We start from the raw sequence: 21200 nt of genomic DNA, 5'->3' as shown, positions 1-21200 counted from the left end.
CTCTGAGAAGAAAAACTGAGTGCTCCAGCCTCCCTAATCCACACATCTACCCAGACGCCCAGAAGTTAACCCAAGTCCAAAGGGCTGCAGTGTTTTTTTAAGCTGAATATTTCTTCTCATTGGGGACCAAGGTAATTAATTGCTTCAGCAAAGAATGACATGTACTGCACCGTATTGCTTGCAGAAGTTGCTGATGCCCAGAAGCAAAGATAATACTGCATTCCCTCTATTCTCCAGCCTCTCCCCTGAGAATTCAAATCAGTAACAACCCATTAGATCTCAACGCTGCTTCCAAGAAATGTGGCTAAAACAGCATTTCTTTGGAGGTAACAAAAATAAATGGGACTCAGAAGAAAAGCAATTTACCTATGAAACTCTGAGAGTTCCAAACATCAGCATATCTCAGCTTTCTTGGGATTTTTTTTTATTTTTATTCTGCATTTTCTAAATGGCATTGATTCAGTCCCTGTAGATGGGCCGTGACGGCGCACATCTGGTTTTATGGTTAAGGAAATAGCTGATTGAATCAATACACTCAGCACAGCTGACTGGAGTAAATAAAAGAGGATTTGAAGGAAGCCTTGTTTTCCCCTTGATGGGTAAGTCCACCATCAGTGCTGCTGCAGTTGCCCTCAACTCAGTGGAGTGACATGAAGATGGAAGTTGTATTTCTTCATGAACTGAGCTTGCTTGTTCTCTGTCCATCATAACTTTAGTTTTGGGAGAACTTTGCTCTTAGAAAGCAGCAACCATTTATACCTTCAGTAAAAGAGAGAGCCAACAGTCTGGGCCCTCTTCAGGAAAGTGAGACTGACCCACTGGGTAAATGATTTCCATTGCTGGATTCTGTGATCACACCTAATTATTCTGCGTGGAGCAGTTATCAAACGTGAGCTTCTTTGTTTTCACAAGCTCATGGGAAGAGATGGGGAAATGGTAGGAGAACGTACTGTATCCCGAAGGGAGACCATCAGGGTGTAGTACTAGGAAGTCTTGGGGGTTCAAACCTGGCAGCAAACCTAGCTTCATAGTAAATGAACCACAAAACTCCTGTGGAGCCCTAGAGTTTCAGCTCTGGAGGTCACAGGTTCATGTTTCTCTGCTTCAGCCTCTTGGGTACAATGCAACTCTAAAAATTCTCTGCGGGGCCATTTAAAAAAAAAAAGTCCACATCACCTCTGCAGTGATAGGGCAGCCAGAGAGTGGCACCACAACAGTTAGTGGGAACCCACGATGAACGTGACCTACCAGGGTGATCCCTTGGGTGGTCAACATGCTACAAGCAGCAGCTCACTGCTCCCTGTGCCTGCCAGGTGCATATCACATTCCTACAGAGCAACTGGCCGGCTGTAACCATTCCAGCAACGTTTCCTTCAAGCTGATAATTGAAGGTAAGACACAGACCCTTAAAAAATATCTCCTTTATTTTGTTGTCTTTGTTCTCCTTGCTGAGACCATACACAGAGTCTTTCAGACCCCTGTTTTCTTGCAAAGCCTGTATCAATCACAGCTGTAAAGTTATTGTCCTAGGAGTGGTTTTTCCCAGGCAGTGGGAAAGTTATTTTCTTAGGCACCTCATTGTCACTTCATATTCTTGGGAACTACTTAAGAGCAGGATCTGTTAGCTTTATGACAAATCCCTTTATTTACATGGAGGGATGGCAGATTTCATTTTATCCCCTTTAAACATTGTGCGCAGAGTGTTTCAGGAACAGACCTGCAAACAGAAACGCTGGGGCAAGGTTTGCTTCGAGCCATCCCTGGGGCTGTTCATCTCCCAGCTTTCACTGCTGCAGCCCAGATCACTTCCTACAGATACAGCCTGCCCCTTGCACCTTGGGTTTAATCTTCTGTCTCCGCTGCAGCCAGGTCACTGTCTCACTATAAAGCCCAAGCAAAGACAGGGGAGATGCTTATTTTGTAATACCTAGGGGCTGTTGATTCTCCATGGCCCTGAACCAGCATGGCTGGCCCCGATTACCTAAATTTGACCTCTCCAGAAAGGTTGCTTCTCTCATAAGCAGTTCTAGTGTAAAGGTAGGAGCTTCCTCATCTGTACAATTACACTCCACTTACAAAGAGCATATGGAAAAATACTGCCACAGCTTGGTTTGGACTTGCAGTGTTATCTCCAGCCTTCGTTTCTACCTGTCATTTGAAGTCTATGTCACCTGAAGCCCTTGGCTGCACCCCAGCAAAGAAAGCATCACCTGCCTGCCCCAGGCTGTGCAGCTCCACCCCAAGGGTGCATCTTCTGCAGGTGTGAAGCAAAGGTGTCATGTGGGAGTTCGTTCCTGAGCAGAAGGTACTTGGCTGTGTGGTATTTATTTAAAAATTTGAGTTTAAAGGGGTGTCTCTTCTTAGGGATTGCTTTTAAGCCTTGGAATTAATAGCAGCAGTGCTTCTCAGTGCTTAGGGGTTGATAGAGATAATCTGAAGTCCTAGCAGAAGACAAGCTGGTGCCCTGTGGCTGGCTTTGGTAAGAATCCCATTGGAGCCTGTATTTCTTGGTACTGGGCTGCTTTCTGTAAGCTCCACAGAGCTGTGGAGACTGGACTTAAACAGATTCTGTCTTTGGGCCCATGAGAGGGGCAAATCATGTTCTTAAAACTCATCATAAACTCTAGAAATAATGGAACTGATAAGTTAAAAAAGAAAAGATATGCCTGAGTGTTGGGATTGTATGCAGCTGTGCAGTTTGTTGTGTGATAGCTGAGAAAACACACAGCTGAGTTCAAGTATTTTAGTAAGTATTTAGTAATTAATACCTCTCTCCCCTAGAAAACGCTTTGTGCTGGGAAGACACGTGGCCTGACAGATTTGCATGACAGAGAGTAGTGCTCCCTTGGTAAGGGAACTTACCGAAGAAAGGGTGAAGGGGGTCCTCACTGTGGACAATTTTGGTTAAGGTTAGTCTCTGTTTGCTTCCTTGTTTTTTTTCTTTGGCTACTGAGTTTATTCTCCACATCTCTGTTCAGAGTTTTGGGCCCAGCATTCAGAGAATGTATCTGCTATCAAATTGTGGAAATTGTATTTCTGAGTGACTACTAAGCAGGGACAAGGAAGGAGGTTTCTAAGCTCTGGTAGTATTTCAGTGCGTGATCTGGAGCAAAACAGGCCGCCTCTCCTCACTTCGATTGATTACTCTTGAATAAAGTGGACTCTTAATGCCTGCCTGCCCGTAGGGACATTAAAAAAATGTAAAAAGTATTTGTAAATTAAAATGCTTGAATGAAAGGCTCTGGTATGTGTAATTGTAGAGTATCATATTAAGTAGGAAGGAAAACTGTCTGGGGAGTTCCTGGCATTACACGGAGCCTAGCTTGTCTCACTTAAATAGATTTAATAAGCTCTGCTGGAATTGAAGAAAGGTTGCATTTAAGCATATGTATTTGAATTTACATAAGCATGTATCAAAGCAAAAAATAATCCATGCTCTTGGTTACTTCAGTCTAGTTTTTGATAGTTAATACTTCATCCCTTCCAGCATATCATAAAGTTCCTTTTCATGGTCTCAGAACACATGGAACTGAGCAAAAGAAGCTGGGCTTGTTACTCTCTGTGACTGTCTGGGGGCTCAAGGTAGTGCTCTGACTGGGTTTAATTGTTTTTTCCATGTTCATGTTGTGTCTGACACTCCACTGCCCTTAGAAAGATGAACAACAAAGCCTAACAGGACAGTGACACCTCGCTTGCTCTTACCTTTCAGGACAAAGCTGTGACCATGAAGGTAGAGGAGACTGCCTGTTGTGGGAATAGGTGACTGTGCAGTTGGTGTGAGACTGATCAACCATCTTGCCCCTTTGAGCTGCATTTAACCTTTTTATGTGAACGAGAGCAGATGTGTGCTATGTACGGAAAGGAGTGGGAGGTTCAGTCCAGCAGCCCTGTCCTGGTTGGATTTAAACTGCTGGTGAATGGTGCGTGGCTAGGTCTTGCATGTTGACCCACCTGAATTAGTGCATACCCCTGAGAAAGGAAGATACTGTTCTCTTGCTCGCCCTGGGAAGTAATACGAGGCCAGTAATTTGATCACCCTGCCTCTCGGTTTCCCAGTTGGTAAAATGGGACTCATCCTGCTCCCCTCTACCTTTGCATAAAGCTTTATCTGTCCTGTCAGTGAGTGTTATGCTCCAAGGGTCAACCTTTAACAGTCAGCCTGTACATCCTGGGTGACGTGGTCTCACCCTAAAAGCTATGAAGAGCCCTTGGCAGTTGCAGCCAGAACTTAAAGGGCAGCCTGTGGTCAGAAACAAGAGCGTGTTTTGTTAATACAAGCTACGCCCAACTCTGCCAGCTGTTTCCAGACTTTAGCAAGTGTTTCCTTCTCAAATAGAGAGAATGGTTGATGGGAACTGGACCAGATACAGCCATTTGAGCTAACAGTCCAGAGTTACACCCACAGAGAAGTTGAAAAAGATGCTAGATGTCTCCAAAGCAGTATGTACCAAGCTGCCAGATGTTTAGGATCCCTTAAGTCATCTAACAGGCCTTCTCGAGGCAATGTTACTCTTGAGTATCATAGCTCTCCTGAAAAAGCATTCAAGTGAGCTAATTTTAGCTTTGAATTGTGAGATTTTCTCCAACAGAAGATGTCCCTGAGGACATCAGGGTAGATTTTATTTCCAAAACCTTGCCTTTGTATATTTTAAACGGATCATCTGGATGAAGTTCTAATGGCCAGCTCAGACTGTCTGATTTATAGCAACAGCTGTTCACCTTGGTAGATGGGGAGATTCATGGAGAGACAAAACACATTTATGAACTTGATATTCCACACCAAGGGTCAGTTTTCTTGCCTTGTTTTTACACAGGTGTAAATCCAGATAGGCTGCTGTGAAGTCAATGAAATTGTTCCGTGAAAGGCATGGAAATCAGAGTTCCAGGAAATGGCAGATCAGTTGTTTTTTTCTCCAGTAAACTGAATTTTAGAACCCACAGCAGTTGGAGGTGATTAGGGTTGAGAAATGTAGTGATAGGCTGTTCCTGCTGAGTGATGGGGAAAAATGCTGATTCTTTCATGATGGCTGGTTCGTATGGCTGAAAGAGATGGCAATTGGAGAGCCCCAAATTAAGAAGTAGAGAAATGAAAGAAGCATAACAGGGGAGATATCTTGGAAGCCCTGTTGTAGTTCTGTAATGTTTTAATCCCTCTGTTTCAAAAGGTAGAGTTCCTACGGCTGAAACTTCCTGCAAACATTTACTTAATAGTTGATCGTTCCAAATAAAATTCTTCATTCTCAGAGCTTTTATTATTTTATTTACTTTTTTTCCTCCCCCCAAAAAATGTCTGTGACATTTTCTTGCTTTGGTTAAGCAGATACTTTTTGTTTTAAAAATAATAAATGTTTTGATATTTTTTTTATTTTTTTTTTAAAAAAAAAAAAAAGGTCTATAGGATCTTCGGTCCTCTACATGCTCCAACCCAAACTTATCTTTAGGGACTTGGTTATTCTTCCCTAAGACAAAGTGTTGCCAGAGCATTAGAAGCGAAATGAAGAATCAAGGCCATATAACTTTATTATTACCAAACCTGCTGTATTTCACACATTCACACTCTTTTCACTTCCAGCTACTCAATCCACCTCTATGTTTTCCATAAAACACTCTCAGAGCTGAGCTGTTGATGCCAGCTTTGACCTAAAGTGCTGTGACGATTAAGTGTCCTCCATGCTCCACCAAATGGAATAAGTAACGTTATTAATTCAGTATGCAATTGTCTGGCTTCCTACACTGAGCTCAATAGTTAATATAACATAATGGAGCTGTAGTTCCAGCTACTGGATGCCTTCCCTTAAATTGCCTCTTCAGTCATCAGGCTGCAATAGCTTTGCTTAAAATATTGTTCCACCTGAAGTGCAGAGAGGAAATTCCCCGCTAAAACTGAGGCAGAGATTAGACATGAGCAACTGTTTTGGGTTCCCAGGAGAGGCTTCCAGTGCTCCAGACCATGTCAGGAGCACAGGTGTGGAGGTTTTTTGTTGTTTCCTTTTTTTTCCCCATGTTGACATCATGTCATAACTGTGGTAGCTCGGGCTTGCTTCTGCACACATGTAAAGTGTTGTTGATCGTTCAGTTTGCACTGGCCGCATGGTCCTGAGCAGAGGAACAAGGACAGAAGGTGCCTGGACATCACTGACATTAATGTAAACTCCCAGGGGATCTGCTAGACGTGCTGCTGTTGCTTTGGATGGATATTTGTCTGGCACAGTTATGGCGTGCAATCAAAAATGGGAGTTCAATAAGAGACCTGGAATTCTGCCCAAACAAAAATCAAAGGGATGAATTTACCCTGGTACCTTTTAAGCAGTCTGGATACAAAGCAAATTGGTCAGGGCTGGCTGCTGCGTGCCAAAACCTGCAGCTTTATTCATCTAAAATATCCCAGTACAAGAAAAGGTAATTCAGGACTATTCTCTGCTTTGTCTGGCTCAGATCTTAAACTCCTGAGGACAGGGGCTGCCTTGCAGTTCCTGCTGCTGGGGCCTTAATGATGCAGCCCATTCAGTGCAGCGATAATGGAAAACGAGCTCTTTGCAGTAGTTTTGTCTTGTTCTCTAGGTCTGGGCAACAGGAGGTCATCCTGTGTAAGGTTTCAGAGATTTGGCTCACAAAACACCTGATGACGGAGTTTTATAGCCAATTTTACTGCTGGTGAATTGCTGTTAGCGGAGAGCTAATCTGAATACAAGGATATGTGGAAAACATAGTTTATGTCACCTGGCAAATATATCCTGGAGCTTTTCAGCCAATACAGAGATAGAGAAAGGATGATGTGTGTGTTCTTCCTGGCCAATCATAAGTATCTTATTGGAAAGCTTTGAAATTCCACCTAAAAATCACAGAGTGAAAGGCTTCTAAAAATGCCAGGAAGTTATTTGCAGAGTTGACCTGGATCTGCACAGAACGAGTAATGCAAAGGTGAAAACAGCTGGAGCTGTATGTGGGAAAAGAACAGCATCTGAAGGCTTCTCAGGGGGATATATTTTTTTTTTCTTTAAAATGGGAGGTGAATGAGATATTGTTGCCTCAGTTATCCGATAAACAAAGAAGGAAAGCATGAAACTGGTAGCTGGTAAGACACCTAGGTCCAGTGTCTGCTGGTATAAGCGTGCTTCAAACCACTTAGTCACCTTCAGAAAAGGATTTTGCCACTTGTTTTCCTGGACTAGGCCATGACATGAACTCTCCTGTGTCAAAACATGACTGAATTGCTTGTTGGGCGCCTGGGTCTTTGCTGTAAATTCAAATTCGTTCTTAACATGGTTCTGCCAGAACTTCATTCTTTGCAAGGCTACTTCAAATACCCTAAATCAGGTTCTAAATGCATAGAAAGGAGATTTGAGATGTGCAGTTCTTCCATATCGTCTTATATATGCCACAGATGATATGAGGAAGCCAGCAGTTTGGTACCAGGAGCCTGATCAGCCCTTGATTGTAATTTAGATACATGAAGAAGTTGAGTTCCACTTCCTAGAAGGAATTTTTCCTTTCTGCCTCACAGTTTCTAAACATGCAACATCTTGCCATGGGTTTACAAACTGCAGGGTTATGCAAGTGCTTGTTCCAAGTGTGTTAGGGGATAGCGTTGGTGGGTTTTGGTTTGGGGGTTGTTTGTTTTTTTTAGGGGAGTTGGGGTGCTGGGGGTTGGCTGTGAAACATCAAGTGAAACAGTTCTTGGAGAAGTGTTAGGTTTCAGGCTGCACCAGACATTGTTTCCTGCTGCTGTCCCATAATATACCTTAACAGCATTGTTCTCTCCAAAGTAGCTTTGTACTGCTGGTCTCCAAAATTACAGGAAAGCCCACTTTGCAGCCACCACTAACGGGGTACAGGAATCCCTCAGCATTTCAGTCCAGGGCATGCCTGGGAAGTGTAAGCAGGATGCAGCATTCCTTGTGCATGGCTTGTTCCTAGGTTGGACTCAGGGGAAGCATTCATCATATCCATCACTGCTGCCAGCTTTCCACTTCAGTCTCTCTTGTGTCCCCCTCTCCTCTGCTGTCTGCATTCATAGCCCCAAAATGCAGCCAGGGTCAGAATCGTTCCAGAAGTACAATGTGTTCATCTGTTGTTTTGGATGGGAGGTGGTAGAATGGTGCCACATTTTCCCCAGACATTGAGACCCCCCCACCACCACCCAGCAGTACTGTATTTAGGGAAACTCTCTCCACGAGGGCTAATCTGCTCTCTTCATCCACCCTCTGACTTGATCCTATATCCAGGCTCTTAAGAAGAAGAAAAAAGATACTAGACTGAAAGATGCTATTTTTAAACCCTGCCTTTGGCTCTCTTTGCAGCATTCTGCTTTCCTCCCTGTGATTCAAACAGTGTTCTTTTGAGAACTAGGCACCAGGGCCCTGCGGTTTCCTGGTACTTGGAACATAAAATCTCCTAATTCTTCTCTCACAGCAAGCTTCAGAGGCTGGGGAGTGATTGATATTTTCTATCGCTTCATTAATAGTCACGGCACGGTAGTTCTCTAATCTGTTTTTGCACCACTTTTTATTTTGAATAATCTGTCTTTCAAAATTTCTCAGCCCTCTGCGTCACACAAAACCAATGCTGTTTGCTCCCCTCCTGCCTTTTAACCTCTGGGCTGGGACCTTCAGGAGCTGGTGAGGCTGGGACGCCAGGGGACCTGCTTCACAGAGCTTCCTCATATTTGTTTAAACCAGCTTGGCAAATACACTCTGGGTAATATCCTGGAGTAGTCTATTCTGGGATAAATTGGGATTAAAGGAAAGTCTCCCCTTACTGCTTTGCTGAGGGATACTCCATTGATCCCAGTAAGTGTTGCAATGCTGCCTGCAAGTGTAGAAGGTAAAAGATATGCCATGTCCTAGAGAACCTGCAATCTCTGCAGGCACAGGGGAAGAGATGTAAAGACAGAGGTTGTTGAGTCTCAGCCATTGCTGCAGCAACCCTCAATTGCTGTCTGCAGTCTTCTGTGACTGAGACAACCTGCCTCTCCCATAGGCACCAGGACTGATCTACTGAGTAACCAGTGTGAAGTGTCTGCAGGGCCTCTGCTGGTTCTCCATGCCTCTTGTACACCTCCCCCATCAGTAAACTCAGTTTCCTGGACTAGAAAGCCTGGATGCCAGGTCTGTTTCTGATGGTAACTGGGATGCTCAGGGCACAGGAACAAAGTAGATCCCTGGCACAGAAACAGGCCAGGGAAAACCTGGGATGTCTCCTGCTGGCCATGCCCTTCACTGCTGCATCTCCAGGAATGAAGCTGTCCAGGATAAAGGCAGGGAGCTGCAGTGGGACCCATTTGCCAAGAGGTTTGGACATCATAGCATGTGATGGAGGGAAAAGCAGGACAAGGTCTAGCTGTGAAGTTGTGAGCCAGCTCCTCACTACCACACTCTTTGAGCTGCATCTCCTCGTTGCCTTTTAAACACCTGGAACCTTTACCTGTAAATAAGCTCACTTCCCAGGTTAAACAACTCCCTGTGCTGCTGAGACTCTCTGGCATGCCTGCAGTAACCCTGAACTCCTTGTAAATTGTTTTTCATTCAACCCAACTTGCAAAAACGCAGACAAGCGGTAGTCTAAACACCCAAAGAGTCTGTATTTGCTTTGTGCCTTATGTGTTCCAGCATACTCTGCTCCCCTGTGATTTAAAACAATGTGTCTTTGTGCTTATCTTCTGGGCTTGGCAAGGCAGTTTTTACCTCTTGGTTTTTGTCTCAACAGGAAAAATTGCTGTCTAACTGATCCTTTGTGGACTTCCGACTGAAACCACCCAGTACAACATATGGTAAGTCATTCAATTCTTTTTAAACTCAGAGCCCCAACTACAGCTATTTATGGGTGGAAATTGGAATATCAGTAGTTTCTTTTTGGTTACACGGGTAATGAATTCTGGCTTATGTTATTATGACAACTCTGTTTGTGTTTCTCCAACCTTTCCTTACATTACAATGCCTTTGACTTTACATTTGTTGCTCCTGGTGCCTGCCCTAACAGCTCAGCACTGTAGAATGTCAGCAAGGGAAGAATTTCAGCCACACTCCCTTTGCTCCAAAATACGCAGGCCCTTAGTACTTATGTTAAAGAACAAGGTTTGTTCCCTGATGTTACATGTGGCAACAGTTTGTGAGGAGGTAGCTTTGGGTGATCCTATATGTTATGGGTCTGATGGATCCATTCTTACATCATCCTCTGAAGAAAAAAGGGATGAGATGGTAGATAAAGGAGTCTGACTTACCTGAAATGACTTTAAGTTCTGTTGACTCAAGCCATCTACTATTGACTGATGCCTGCAGGAGAAAATAGTTGGAATTTATTACAACCTCAACACATGTGAGAGAGGCAGTGTAGAGTGGTGGAGAGAAGCTGTGCTGGCAATCTCCAGGATAGAGTGGAGAGGAAGACTGGTATTGCTACACCAGCATATTTATATCACTGCAGTTACACAGCTTTCAGCCCCAGCCTGTGGTGTTCCTGTGTGATAGGTTGTTATGCCACCACCTAGGGCACTTGTGTACCCAAATTTCAGTACAGGTTTAAGTAGTAAAACTTTTTGTATTTTGATGGGGTCATATGAATTTGCTCTGTGTATCTTACTATGGAATCCTGAAACTGGTTGCCGCACAATACGGGGGTTACATGGAAGCTGTGTAGACTCTGAGAGATGAAACGGTTTCTGTGCCTGGGAGACTGACCCACTTTCTTTCCCAGTTAACTGCTTTCAGGCCACTTTCGGGAGGAGGCTTCTAATTTTGCAATCCCATTGACAAAAGAGGTCCTCAGCCTGTTGGACGGTTCGTGCAGCACCTCCTGCTAGCACTGAATGCACCATGCATGTTATGCAAATGTTTGTTATTCCTTCCAGATACAGGCTCTTCTTGTGTTTCCTTTGTGGTTAATGCATCCCATCTGTAGTTTAAAAGAAAATAATGTTCAACTCTTCCTCTTGGTATTTTGTGTAGTGCTGCACTCAGGTGACCACTGTAAATGTGTTGTTCGTGCTCTCCACCTGCTTTTTCCCAAATCTGGATCTTTGGGGTTTCTTAGTTGTTCCAAGGTGCGCCTGCTCTGTCAAGGGTTTTGTGTTGGGGGTGAGAAGAAGGAATGAATATAGGAGGCTTGAGGCCAATTAGCAGTATGGGCTGCTCAGCTCCATCCTACAAACAGCAGGGTGGCTTGGAGCTCTCTGGACTTCAAGGGCCACCTGCTGCAAGGAGACACAAGAAATTCTGGGCCAAGTGAAGTGAGGAACACTCATTTCCAAGGAGTCCTGTTGTGTTATACTGCACTAAAATGCATCCATGTGTCCATCCATCAGCCATCTCTCCAAATTCCTCCTTCCTGCAGCCAAGTACGTATCTAGAGGGAGGTGTTTCAAACACAGCTATTCTGCCTGATGGTCTTCCCTGTTTTGATGCAGCCCATTGCAGGAATAACTCTAAGAAATAGATTGTTCTTCACCCCAGGCTTCCTTATACAGCGAGGAGCTGTAAGGGTTAATGTCAGTAGGGTTTGACTGAGGGTGGAGTGGATTAATTCCTTGTTATGTGGCATTTATTGTTGGCATAACAGTTATGTGGAGTTGCTGTTGAAGAAAACGCGTGGTACCACTGGTTCAGTCAGTTGCTGCTGTTCTGATGGTCACAAATAACTCTTGGGCTTATAGTTGGGAAGGGCTGAGAATGGGGAACAGAACAGGGAAACCTGAATGGAGAAAGTGGAGACACTGAACAGTATCGGCCCTGTACGCTGATACAAGCCATATTCTGGTACCATTCATAGCAAAGAATGGCTGTTTTGAAGATCCCTCGTTTCTCTGCATGTCAAAACACAGCTAAGATATTTTAAAGCTGTTCCTTTGTGCTTGAATAAGAGAATTAATTTGTCCAGACTTTGAAAAACATAGCTAATAATCATTCTTAGTGCTGCTTACATGTTATCTTCAATAAAACTGTCAGTAAAAAAAAAAAAAAAAAAAAAAAATCTCCCTCCCTATTTTTTTTTGAAGGGTCATACTGTGCCAGGACAGCATTTAGCCTTATATGTTGAACCCACTACCATCAAACATGAGCTGTCTCTTGCAGAATGTGGAATTATCAGAGACAAAACAAGACTCGGACGTTGGCAAGGAAGAGCTCTCCATGCCTGACTGAGCTAACATTTCCTAATTGCAACCAGAGAGCTTACCCTGTATAAAAGTTTAAAGACTTCACCTTTTTTCCTTAAGTCCTATTAGTTTTCCCCTATGAAAACTGTTTCCCTCATTGTTTGTTCTTCAAGGTAATTAAGTTACCAAATAGCAGCATTCAAAATTTCTTTTCACATCTTTTTTTTTTTTTTTTTTTTTTCTTTTTTTAATGCTACTATTTCAGTTCTGTAGCCATCCAGAACTTGGGTTAACCCAGCAAAGGTGGTCAGGACTCTGCAGTGCTCACAGGCCAGGAAAGAGAGGTTACCTCGGCAGGGATTTACCTTTAACCTGTGGCCTTCATCTTTTCTGTTGGGTTTTGACTCCCACACCAAAGGAAATGTGCACTGGAGCCCAGACTGTTTTGCACTTGGGACAAAACCTTCCCTCTAACTTTCACATTCCTGCATTTCTGAGTTCTGCCTAGTAGCAAAATTAGAATGAGCAAAATACCACAGGAAAGATGATGCTGAAAGAAGTATTTATTAACTGTCTTACCAGATGCAGAGTGGTAGAAAGCATATCCACTCCAGATATATCTAGCCAAATTTAACTGAAGGTCACGAATCTGCAGAGTTTCAGCAGAGTTTCTCTGACTACGTGCTCAAGAGACGTGCTCTTGCTTAAGTATATCCTATCTCTGATGTAGCAGTTGTCCTTCTGAAACCTGTATTTTTCCCCTCCAATTTCCCTAACTGAAATTCAGGAAGGGCACTAAGAAGCTAAGGCCTTATGTTTTCAAAGAGGGCTCATAGTTTTAGAAGCTTCAATTTTGGGAGAACCTTGAGAGACCAAGTACCTGCTGGTTCTGGCAAGCCATGGTCACTTTGGGACATGCAGTGCTGAGGTCTTCGGTCCAAAGCCAGGCTCTCCTCAAAGTCTTTGGCAACTTGCCCAACAGGGATGGACGGTTTATCAGGTCTTGATTTCAAAAGGGAGCATAAACAACATGCCCAGTAAGAGTATGTCAAGTCCCACTGATCTGCGGGTGTGCTTTCAAAGGATTTTGGGTAAGAACCAAAAGGAGAGCTTTGAAAATTCATTCATAAAGAATAATTGTACTTAACTTATGTTGTCAGCTCTCACCATATCATCTTAAAGAATAATAAATAAGCAGCTGAAATTCTTGGAGTAACCTTCCACTCTTCAGTACCAGGAGGTGAGGGGACATGTGCCTTCGCAGGCACTGGGTATGCCTTGGTGGTGGGAGTGCTTTGTTTTGAAACTTGACGGTAGCAGTGGGGGGATGAAGTTAAAACGCAATCATTCCGAGTCAAATGGTAAGGCCTAGAAAAACAGATGTGGGGTGTGTGCCATGAGCCAAGATCAACTCCACAAAACTTAAAAGATTAGTTCTACAAAAACTGGAGGGGGGAAAAAATGGGCCAGTCAGTGTTGTGATGGATGGGAGCAAGGAAATAGCTCAGAACAGTCAAACAACAACAGAATCTGCAGCACAAGAATGTTAGCTTTCTGGTGCTGCTGTTTTGTCATGAGTAGGAAATTCTTTCAAAGATATCTGAAAAGTATTTAAATACCATCTTCCTCTGACATAAAATGGGGGACAGAGGCTTTTATTTTGTTCGGTTTCTCTGAACTGCTTCTGCACTCATCTCCAGAGCAAAGCAGGCCTCCTTGGTTTGAATCCTGAGTGTATGGGGTGAAGCTTTACCCCTCTTTCTCTGGGACCTTGTTTAGCGACTTCTCAATATTTCTGTCAAGAAAACAAATAAAATCTTTCACTTAGGTCAGTTTAGGCAAAGTGGAACACCTTGGAACCATTGAACGCATTCCAAATATTGCAGGCCAATTCAACATTAGATTACATTTACCTGCCCATGCTTCTGGCCTCCCTTCTTCATCCAAACTGTCTCTTAGGGTGCCACCAGGGCTGCCTTGTGGGTGCTGCTCTGCATCATGGGTCACTGCACGGGGCATACCTCATCAGAAATTAGGGCCAGTCAAGGAGCTAAGAGCTTTTCCCATAACTGCTATTCTCAGGACCCCATATTCTCCATTTAAGCCTCCACTGTCTCTGAAAGAACAAATTCAGCTAGGCCAGTGCAACTGTAATAAAATTCCTTGCTCGCTGACAGACGACATGGTGGGATCGGTGCAAGGCAGCTTCTCATTTTCAGTACACCCCTGGATCTGTTTTTCTCAGGTTTTGTGAGTGCTTTCTCTGTGCCCTGCTGGAGAGGAAGACCTGTCCCTGGTGGCTCGTAGGGTTCTCTTCACACACCCGTCAGGTACATGGAGGTCTGGTTGGCAGCATACTGTGTGCCAGTCATTTCCTGCATGCTGTGTTTTGAAGGCTTTGTTTTTTGGCTGTGGATCAGCTGTGTCCTCATGCCACAGGAGTCTTTCAGTACAGAAAAGGTCACTAGCTCAATCCTTTGCTCAGGCTTCTGTTTCAAGTTTCCTCTTGTGAGCGCTCTGGGGCACTGCACCAGCTTAACGCCCTAGGCAGCCAAGCCACCCATACCCAAACAAGCACTGATTCTCCTGGAGCTTTCTTGTTAGCACCAGCATGACTCTGGCCATGCCTCCCACAGCAGTTTATCCCTTACCATACATCTCCCTCCTCAGGTTAGCCAGGTCTGTTGGTTTCAAAACCCCATGCTACAACACACTGTCCTTCCAGATCTCTTTTAACTGCTGCTGAACAGCATCCAGAAACATCACACAACCCCTCGCAGAAGAAAATGTGAGTTCTCTCTAAAAGTGACCCATGGCAACTTCAGCTTCTGCATTAAAAGTCCTTCTGTGTTTTGTATCCAGACCTTTGGTTGTCATTGTTGACTCTGAAAGAAAGCCTCCACTGCTGTTCGTGGGGAGAAGCCCCAGTCTGAGCACCACATTTTCCTGGAATCTACACAGGGCTCGCAAATATTATTCTGTTTATTTGTATAACACATCCACTGAAAGCTCAGAGCAGTTTTTCAAGGCTTCCCACAAGGTAAACCAAGCCAAAGGTTCCCTGGCTGACAATCATCAATAATACTGAGCCACTACCTAAACTCTGCTGTCCTGAGATGAATTGAGAGCCCATTCCTTTGAGGGGAAGATAACATCCTTGCTCGGTAAAGATAAGGTGCTTGGTGTCTGGTCTCCCCTACCCTTTCTGAAGGTTTTCAGAGAAGCAACGGAAGGTGTTGAAAAAAGGATGGAACAGGACAATATATCTTTTTTTTTTACTTGAATGTCAAGACAATGAAGTGGCAACCAAATCTAAAGCAAATTCCTGGTTTGGGGAAACCTACCTCCAGGTGCGGATCTGGTGTTCTCTCCTTGTGGACACTGGTGCCTCTCTGAGAAGGGCTCGGCTGCAGCAGGCTTGTTACCTTTGTGTAAGGGCTCCCAAGTACCACTGTGGTCTGAGCTTGTCCCGATTTCTTCACAGGATGGAGATACTGCAAGAGCCTCAAGTATCTGCCATCTGAGGAAGGATGGGTCCTGCCTCCCTCCCTCTTCCCACTGGCACCAACTCTGCTCAGCTGAACTTCTAGGGTTGTTACAGGAGCAAGAACCATAGTGGCAGAACTTGTCTTTACAGCTCTGAGGAGGGCCTTTCAGACACCACAGAGGCAAATGACTTCTGAGCCTTAGCCATAAGTGCAATCCTGGTTGCTGCATCTTCTTGTCCTAGCTGAGAGGAGAGCTCCCCGTGCCTCTCTGAGAAGATGAATCATTTAAGAAAATGGCTCCCAGGGCTCCAGGCTGGAAGTTCAGAATGAGTCTTGCTTGCTCTCTGTGAGCTTTTACTCCATAGGGAGCAGTAGCTAAATGTTGCAACCTAGAAATCATTTGGACTTTGTTGTATGCTGTAAAACAAGCTGGGGAGACAGGCTTTTAATTGTTTATCTCCAGATGTAAAACACTGCTCATGAGGTCCTAACCTCCAGTTTTAAGGATGAAATTTCTTTTCCATGCGAGAAAAGCAGCAATTCCATCCTACAGAAAGCTCATTTGCCATGCTTGTGCTGTGGGCTTATTTTCCTCCACAGTAGCACCCGGCATCTGGCTGGAAAGCATGGCAGATGAGGCTCAGCAGGCTCAGTTAAAGCCCTCTGTCCCAGACCAGAAAGCAAGACAAAAGAACTGCATCTCTAATGGACGGCTCAGGCTCATATCTCCCTCTGAGGAGAACCATTACAAAAATATTTCCCAGATATTTGGCTGGGCATTTCACAAAACTATCCAGTTTCATGATGCTAATTTTCCCATTGTCTAGACAGTTGCAAATCCAGACAGCATTATCACTATGAACCTACTGCACGCATACACACACAAGCCCGTTTTCCTGCCCATGGTATTTACAGGTATGTTGTTACCCAAGGGGCTGCCTGGTGGTAAACTTCCAAATTGCTCCAAAGTGCCTGTGTAAGCCTCGCGGGGCTCTCAGTTACACAGCAGAGCTGGCATTTGATTCGAGTAGCACTGAGCTGTGAAGAAGCTCTGAAGGTTGAACGGGAGGATCTAGCTCCTCGCTGCCTACCTTCTTCTGCACCCAGAAGAAAAACAAACTGTGCTCAGGGTCGGAGAGTGCTGTGAGCCAAGCCTAGACATCCCTCCTTGGGTGAGAGTCTCCCGCCATGGTGCTGTTCCAAGGACAAAAATGTTCTTTTGCAGTACGCATGTTGGAAATGTTCATGGAAAGATTCTAGGGCTGCAGGCATGTAGATGAGGTCTCGCTAGTCTCTGATGATGATAAAGTGGTTTGCGGGCATTTGTTCCCTCTGTCTGGCTCGAAATGTTAAGACCTGCATAGAGGAACAGCACATTCTTGTTTTGCACATGACGGGTGCCAGCCCACATTTTGAGGCAGGCTGTAGCACCTTCCCCAGACTTTGGCATAATCAGTACCTATATTTATAGCTCCTCTGTGATGCCAAGGGGTGAAAATATAGTAGGAGCAAGAGCTGTATTTACAAAGTAATAACTTCTGAATGAAGACATTTAGCCAGCAGCATTTCCCCTCCTTTTTTCTTCTTTGCCCTGCAGTGTTCTTCACTTTTTTTTCCTAGGGCCTTTTTCCAGTGTCTTTCCTGGCTGTGGGTGCCCCTGCCACTTGCTGGGCTGTACCAGCAGCCCAGGTTCTGTGCCTATTTCTCTGGGAGGCAGGGCAAAAAGTGACCCTGCTGGAACACAAAGAGCTTGACTGCAGCTCCTTGCCAGCTTTTTTGGAGGGCCAAGGGAGTGGAGAAGGAGCTTGTCCCTGAGATCATGAGATGCGAATCCTGCTGAGCAGCCAGCTCGTGATTGTGCATGGGATTACCAGAGTGAATTCCTGTGACTGAGGCAGCAATTTCGCACTACTAATGAGAGTTCAGGACTTGCAGTGTCTGAACAGCAATGACTTGGGTCTTTCCCTGGTGAGGACCCTAGCCAAGCCGGGTGATCTGCATCCAGGAGCCCGTGCTGGCTCCTGAAAGCAGACAAAAGGGAAGGAACTGAAGTAACCACAATGCGATGGGTTCATCTCATGCCTCGGAGATATCTGTTACCAGAGGCTGGGAGCTGCAGGAAGAGAGAGAACCTAGTGGGACCTGAGCAGAGCTGAGCTAATGTCCCAGACAGCTTGCTCATGTGGGAGCAGAGGAGGAGGAAGAGGGCAGTTCTGGTTCAAAATCTGTGAGGCTTTGCCACAAAAGTGCAGGGAAGGGTGGGCTGGAAAAGCTCTCTTTTCCTCCAGGATAGCTGTGGTCTGTTTCCCAGCTGGACTCTTGCTCTGTGTCTGCTCTAATTCACGTCTTCCCTCCACCAGCTGGATTTGTTTTGCAAACCCAAATCTGATATTCTTAGTTTGTCCTGTGCATCTTGCTCAGTTTTCAGGACTCCATGTTTCCACCACTTTCCAGCAAAGCATCCTACTTATCCTACTTGCCCTCGTGCAATTAAAAAGGGGGAGATACTGTGACTCTACAAGCAGACCCTGCCAAGAAGTCTTCTAGCCCCAAGTATTTTGTAGAAGCCTTGCCACATCTGCAGCTGTACTGCTGCAGCTCACACTGTGAGATTTGACTGAGTGAGAAAAGGAAGATTCATTCAAGTTTTATGCACCTAAAATGTACCCAGCTCTGTAGAGGCGGCCATATCTCCCAGACCAATGTGTCACATGAAGGGAGTGGGTGTTTTTGAAGCTCTGCACCCAAGCCAAAGCCAAGAACTTGGTTAATTTGACATGTCCTTTTGGATTTTGTTTAAATGTTAACTCTGGGTCCACCCTCACAAGCTAACTATCAGAGTCAGAAGGTCATGGGATAGGAGATAAGACAGTATAGCCCATTGGAAATTGGTCCTTATGCTGATGGAAGCGTAGAGCCCTTCTGCATAAAGGATCCCTTCTTTGTGCAAAGGATGTACAAATCTACAAAGGGTACTGAAACAGGCAAAGTGAATTCCTACTTTGAATCATGCGTATGATCAGGTATTCGGTCTTTACAGACTACAGCCATACATTGCAGATGTGCAGAAAGCTATCTGAGGTTGGTTACCATAAATTTACCTAACTTAATCCTTAAACCTGTGTGATGCTGAGCAGAGATCCTAAGAAGTGCATGTACTTAGCTATTCTGTGCTATCCTAATAGAAACAAGGAGAGCAGATAGCTGCTTAAACTTTCTTGAAACAGGTCTCTGCAGAGGAGTCTCTGTTGGATTCTGCTCTGCAGTTGTGTTGCAAGTTCGTTAACAGGCACTTGCTTGGGTTTGTGTACTCAGCAGCCCTACCTGCTGCTGCTCCATGTCTGTGCTCCAGTGTGCCCATGTGCCGGCACCTGATTCTGCTTCGGTCTGTGTGAAGTTATTCCCAAGTAGTAACTCGCTGTCTTTGGACTCCCTTACCCTAAACAAGGAATTCTTTGCGCACAGAGCTGACAAGAAAGAGCTATTGCACTTTAAGCCCATGCTTAAATCTGTCTGAAACCACATTGCCATCACAGTGTAGGCCAAAAACACAATATCAGACCCTGCACTTTGAGGGGGTTGTCCCACTGCAGGCACAGCCCTCCTGCACACCCCAGAAGAGCTGGGTCCTTGGCTTCAGTGGAGTGAGAAGGAGTTATTTGCATGAGACTGGCTGCACTGGAAGGATGTGAATCCAAAAAGTGTTTGACTAACAGGTGCCCAACAAAGGTCATCAGAAAGGCAGGTCCAATGAAAGCAAAGTCAAGGCTTTTTTAGCAGGTGTGTAGAACCACGGTTGAAAGACTTTGTAATAATCATTTCTATGACTATGAACGTCCCCAGGGAGGACCCGTCTTGGCAGCAGCCTGGTCTTCTTTTTCCCATCAATTGCAGCTTTGTCTCTTTTGAAGCCCCCTGCTGCAAATGAGCAAACACCTGGCTGAGAAAAGATGAATGGAAAGCATTGCCTGTGCTAGGAAGGTAATGGCAAGCCCTGTGCCAGGAGGAATAATAAACAGGAGATTATTGATATAACTGTGCTAGTCTCCAATAGGTTTTCCACCAGGCGTGTAGAAGCACCTACAAAGGAGGCATTGTCTGCACTGTCACTGCAAGGAAAATGGGAGAAATGAGTTGTGTCTGGCCTCAGGCTCACTGCAGAAAAGGTGGGTTTGTGTCTGGTGAGCAAAATTGATCGGTATCAGCAGAATGGGGAAGGACTGAGGGAGTTGTTGCTGGGCTGTGAATTCTGTAGATTAAAAGTTGGTGTACTATAGACAGCAACTATCAGGCTGTTGTTAATTAGCCAGACCCCTGCTCTAAATCCTAGGTGATGGGCTGGGAATTGAGCTCGAGCTTCAAGTTTAATGGCTTACGTGCATCTTGCCCAGAACATGGGTGCTGCATGCCCATTTTGCATCTGCAATGAGGTACAGATTTATTGGTGTGCAGGAATCCATGTTGCGATGTTACTGCAGCCCACACATGTTGAGGTTTTAGGAGCATTGCACTGACTGATTGAATTTGTTTCTAACAGGAATGCAGAGTTAAGCCCGTGTTTGAGTGCTGTTGCAAATGTCCAGCTCTGCAAGTGATATAATGCAGAAGAAATTCATTGAGTGCAGGTTGCTGTGCTCGCACCCTGAGGTCTTTCTGTAGTGTTGCTCTCCTAGGAAAGGCAGGGCAACTTCCAGGGATATGAACAACCCGTCTTTAGGGGCTTCACAGAAACCTCTTCTGAGATCCCAGTTGCAATCTCAGCCCAGTCTAAAGGAATGGGGAAGGATGAATCTCACCAGCACATACACCCTAACATTTTGAGCATTGGCAAGTAGGGGAATCTCTTCTCAAGCCTCTCGCCCTTTATTTCTCTGGTTGCAGATCGCAAGTGCCCTGTCTGTGGTTTGACTGTCTGGTTCTTGGAAACCTGCAGCAGACAGCAGGCTGCTCTTCCAATGTGCTGTAGAAAAGAGAAAGGTGGGTGGGAGGGAGGAGAACTATTTCCTGCAGTGAAACTCAATCCTGTTCAACTTAAAAATAGCAGGAAAACAAAATCCTCTGGGACCAGCTATAAAAGGGCTTGATGGTTGCCTGCTCTCCATCCCACCTCCAAGAGCTCCCCATTTGGTAAGAGCCCTCTTGAACACTAACACAGATCTGTTGACTTAGGTCCTGATGCTAGGCAAAGGAGCAGTGCTTCATGCTGGGGGTCAGCTGTGGGGAGGTGCAATGCACTGTGACAGGTAGCAAGGTCCAGGATTAACTGCTCTTTGTGTCGGGCTTCCATGGAACCAGGTTTTTCTGGGGCTTTCATTCTTGTCTGAAATTTTATCCAGAGCATTATAAAGGTGCACAGGATTTCTGGGCATTTTTGCAGGCCATGTCAAGCTAGGAGCCCCTCAAGGGAGACTGCATGAACAGCAGCCAGAGCCCCCATCTGTGCTTGCAGCCCCTCCTTTCTGCCTCACCACCCAATTTCAGTGCTGGTTTTCAGAACCCCAACATCACAGCCTGCCCCCTGCCAGATCACGCTCTCCCCTCCAAGCCCTGCTCTCTCCTTTGCTTCCCTTTCCCACCCCTGCTCTCCGATGCCCTCTCCCTTCCACGTCCTCCCTTTCAGCACC

General features: G+C 45.1%; 1 protein-coding gene across 1 annotated transcript in view; it reads left to right on the top strand.

Annotated features, from left to right (window-relative positions):
* The first annotated feature begins 1196 nt into the window (after window positions 1–1196).
* Window positions 1197–21200, top strand: part of CCDC92 (coiled-coil domain containing 92) — a 66810-nt gene continuing 46806 nt past the window's right edge. The window contains exons 1-4 of the mRNA XM_072024418.1: window positions 1197–1391; window positions 2124–2305; window positions 2782–2909; window positions 9706–9769. The gene's annotated coding sequence lies outside the window, so the exon portion shown is untranslated. The remainder of the gene's footprint in view (window positions 1392–2123; window positions 2306–2781; window positions 2910–9705; window positions 9770–21200) is intronic.

This window comes from Anas platyrhynchos, chromosome 16 (genome assembly GCF_047663525.1).
Source record: "Anas platyrhynchos isolate ZD024472 breed Pekin duck chromosome 16, IASCAAS_PekinDuck_T2T, whole genome shotgun sequence".
In the NCBI taxonomy this organism is placed as follows: domain Eukaryota; kingdom Metazoa; phylum Chordata; class Aves; order Anseriformes; family Anatidae; genus Anas; species Anas platyrhynchos.
Note: the sequence above shows the minus strand (reverse complement) of the source record. Positions and strands in the feature narration are given on the sequence as shown.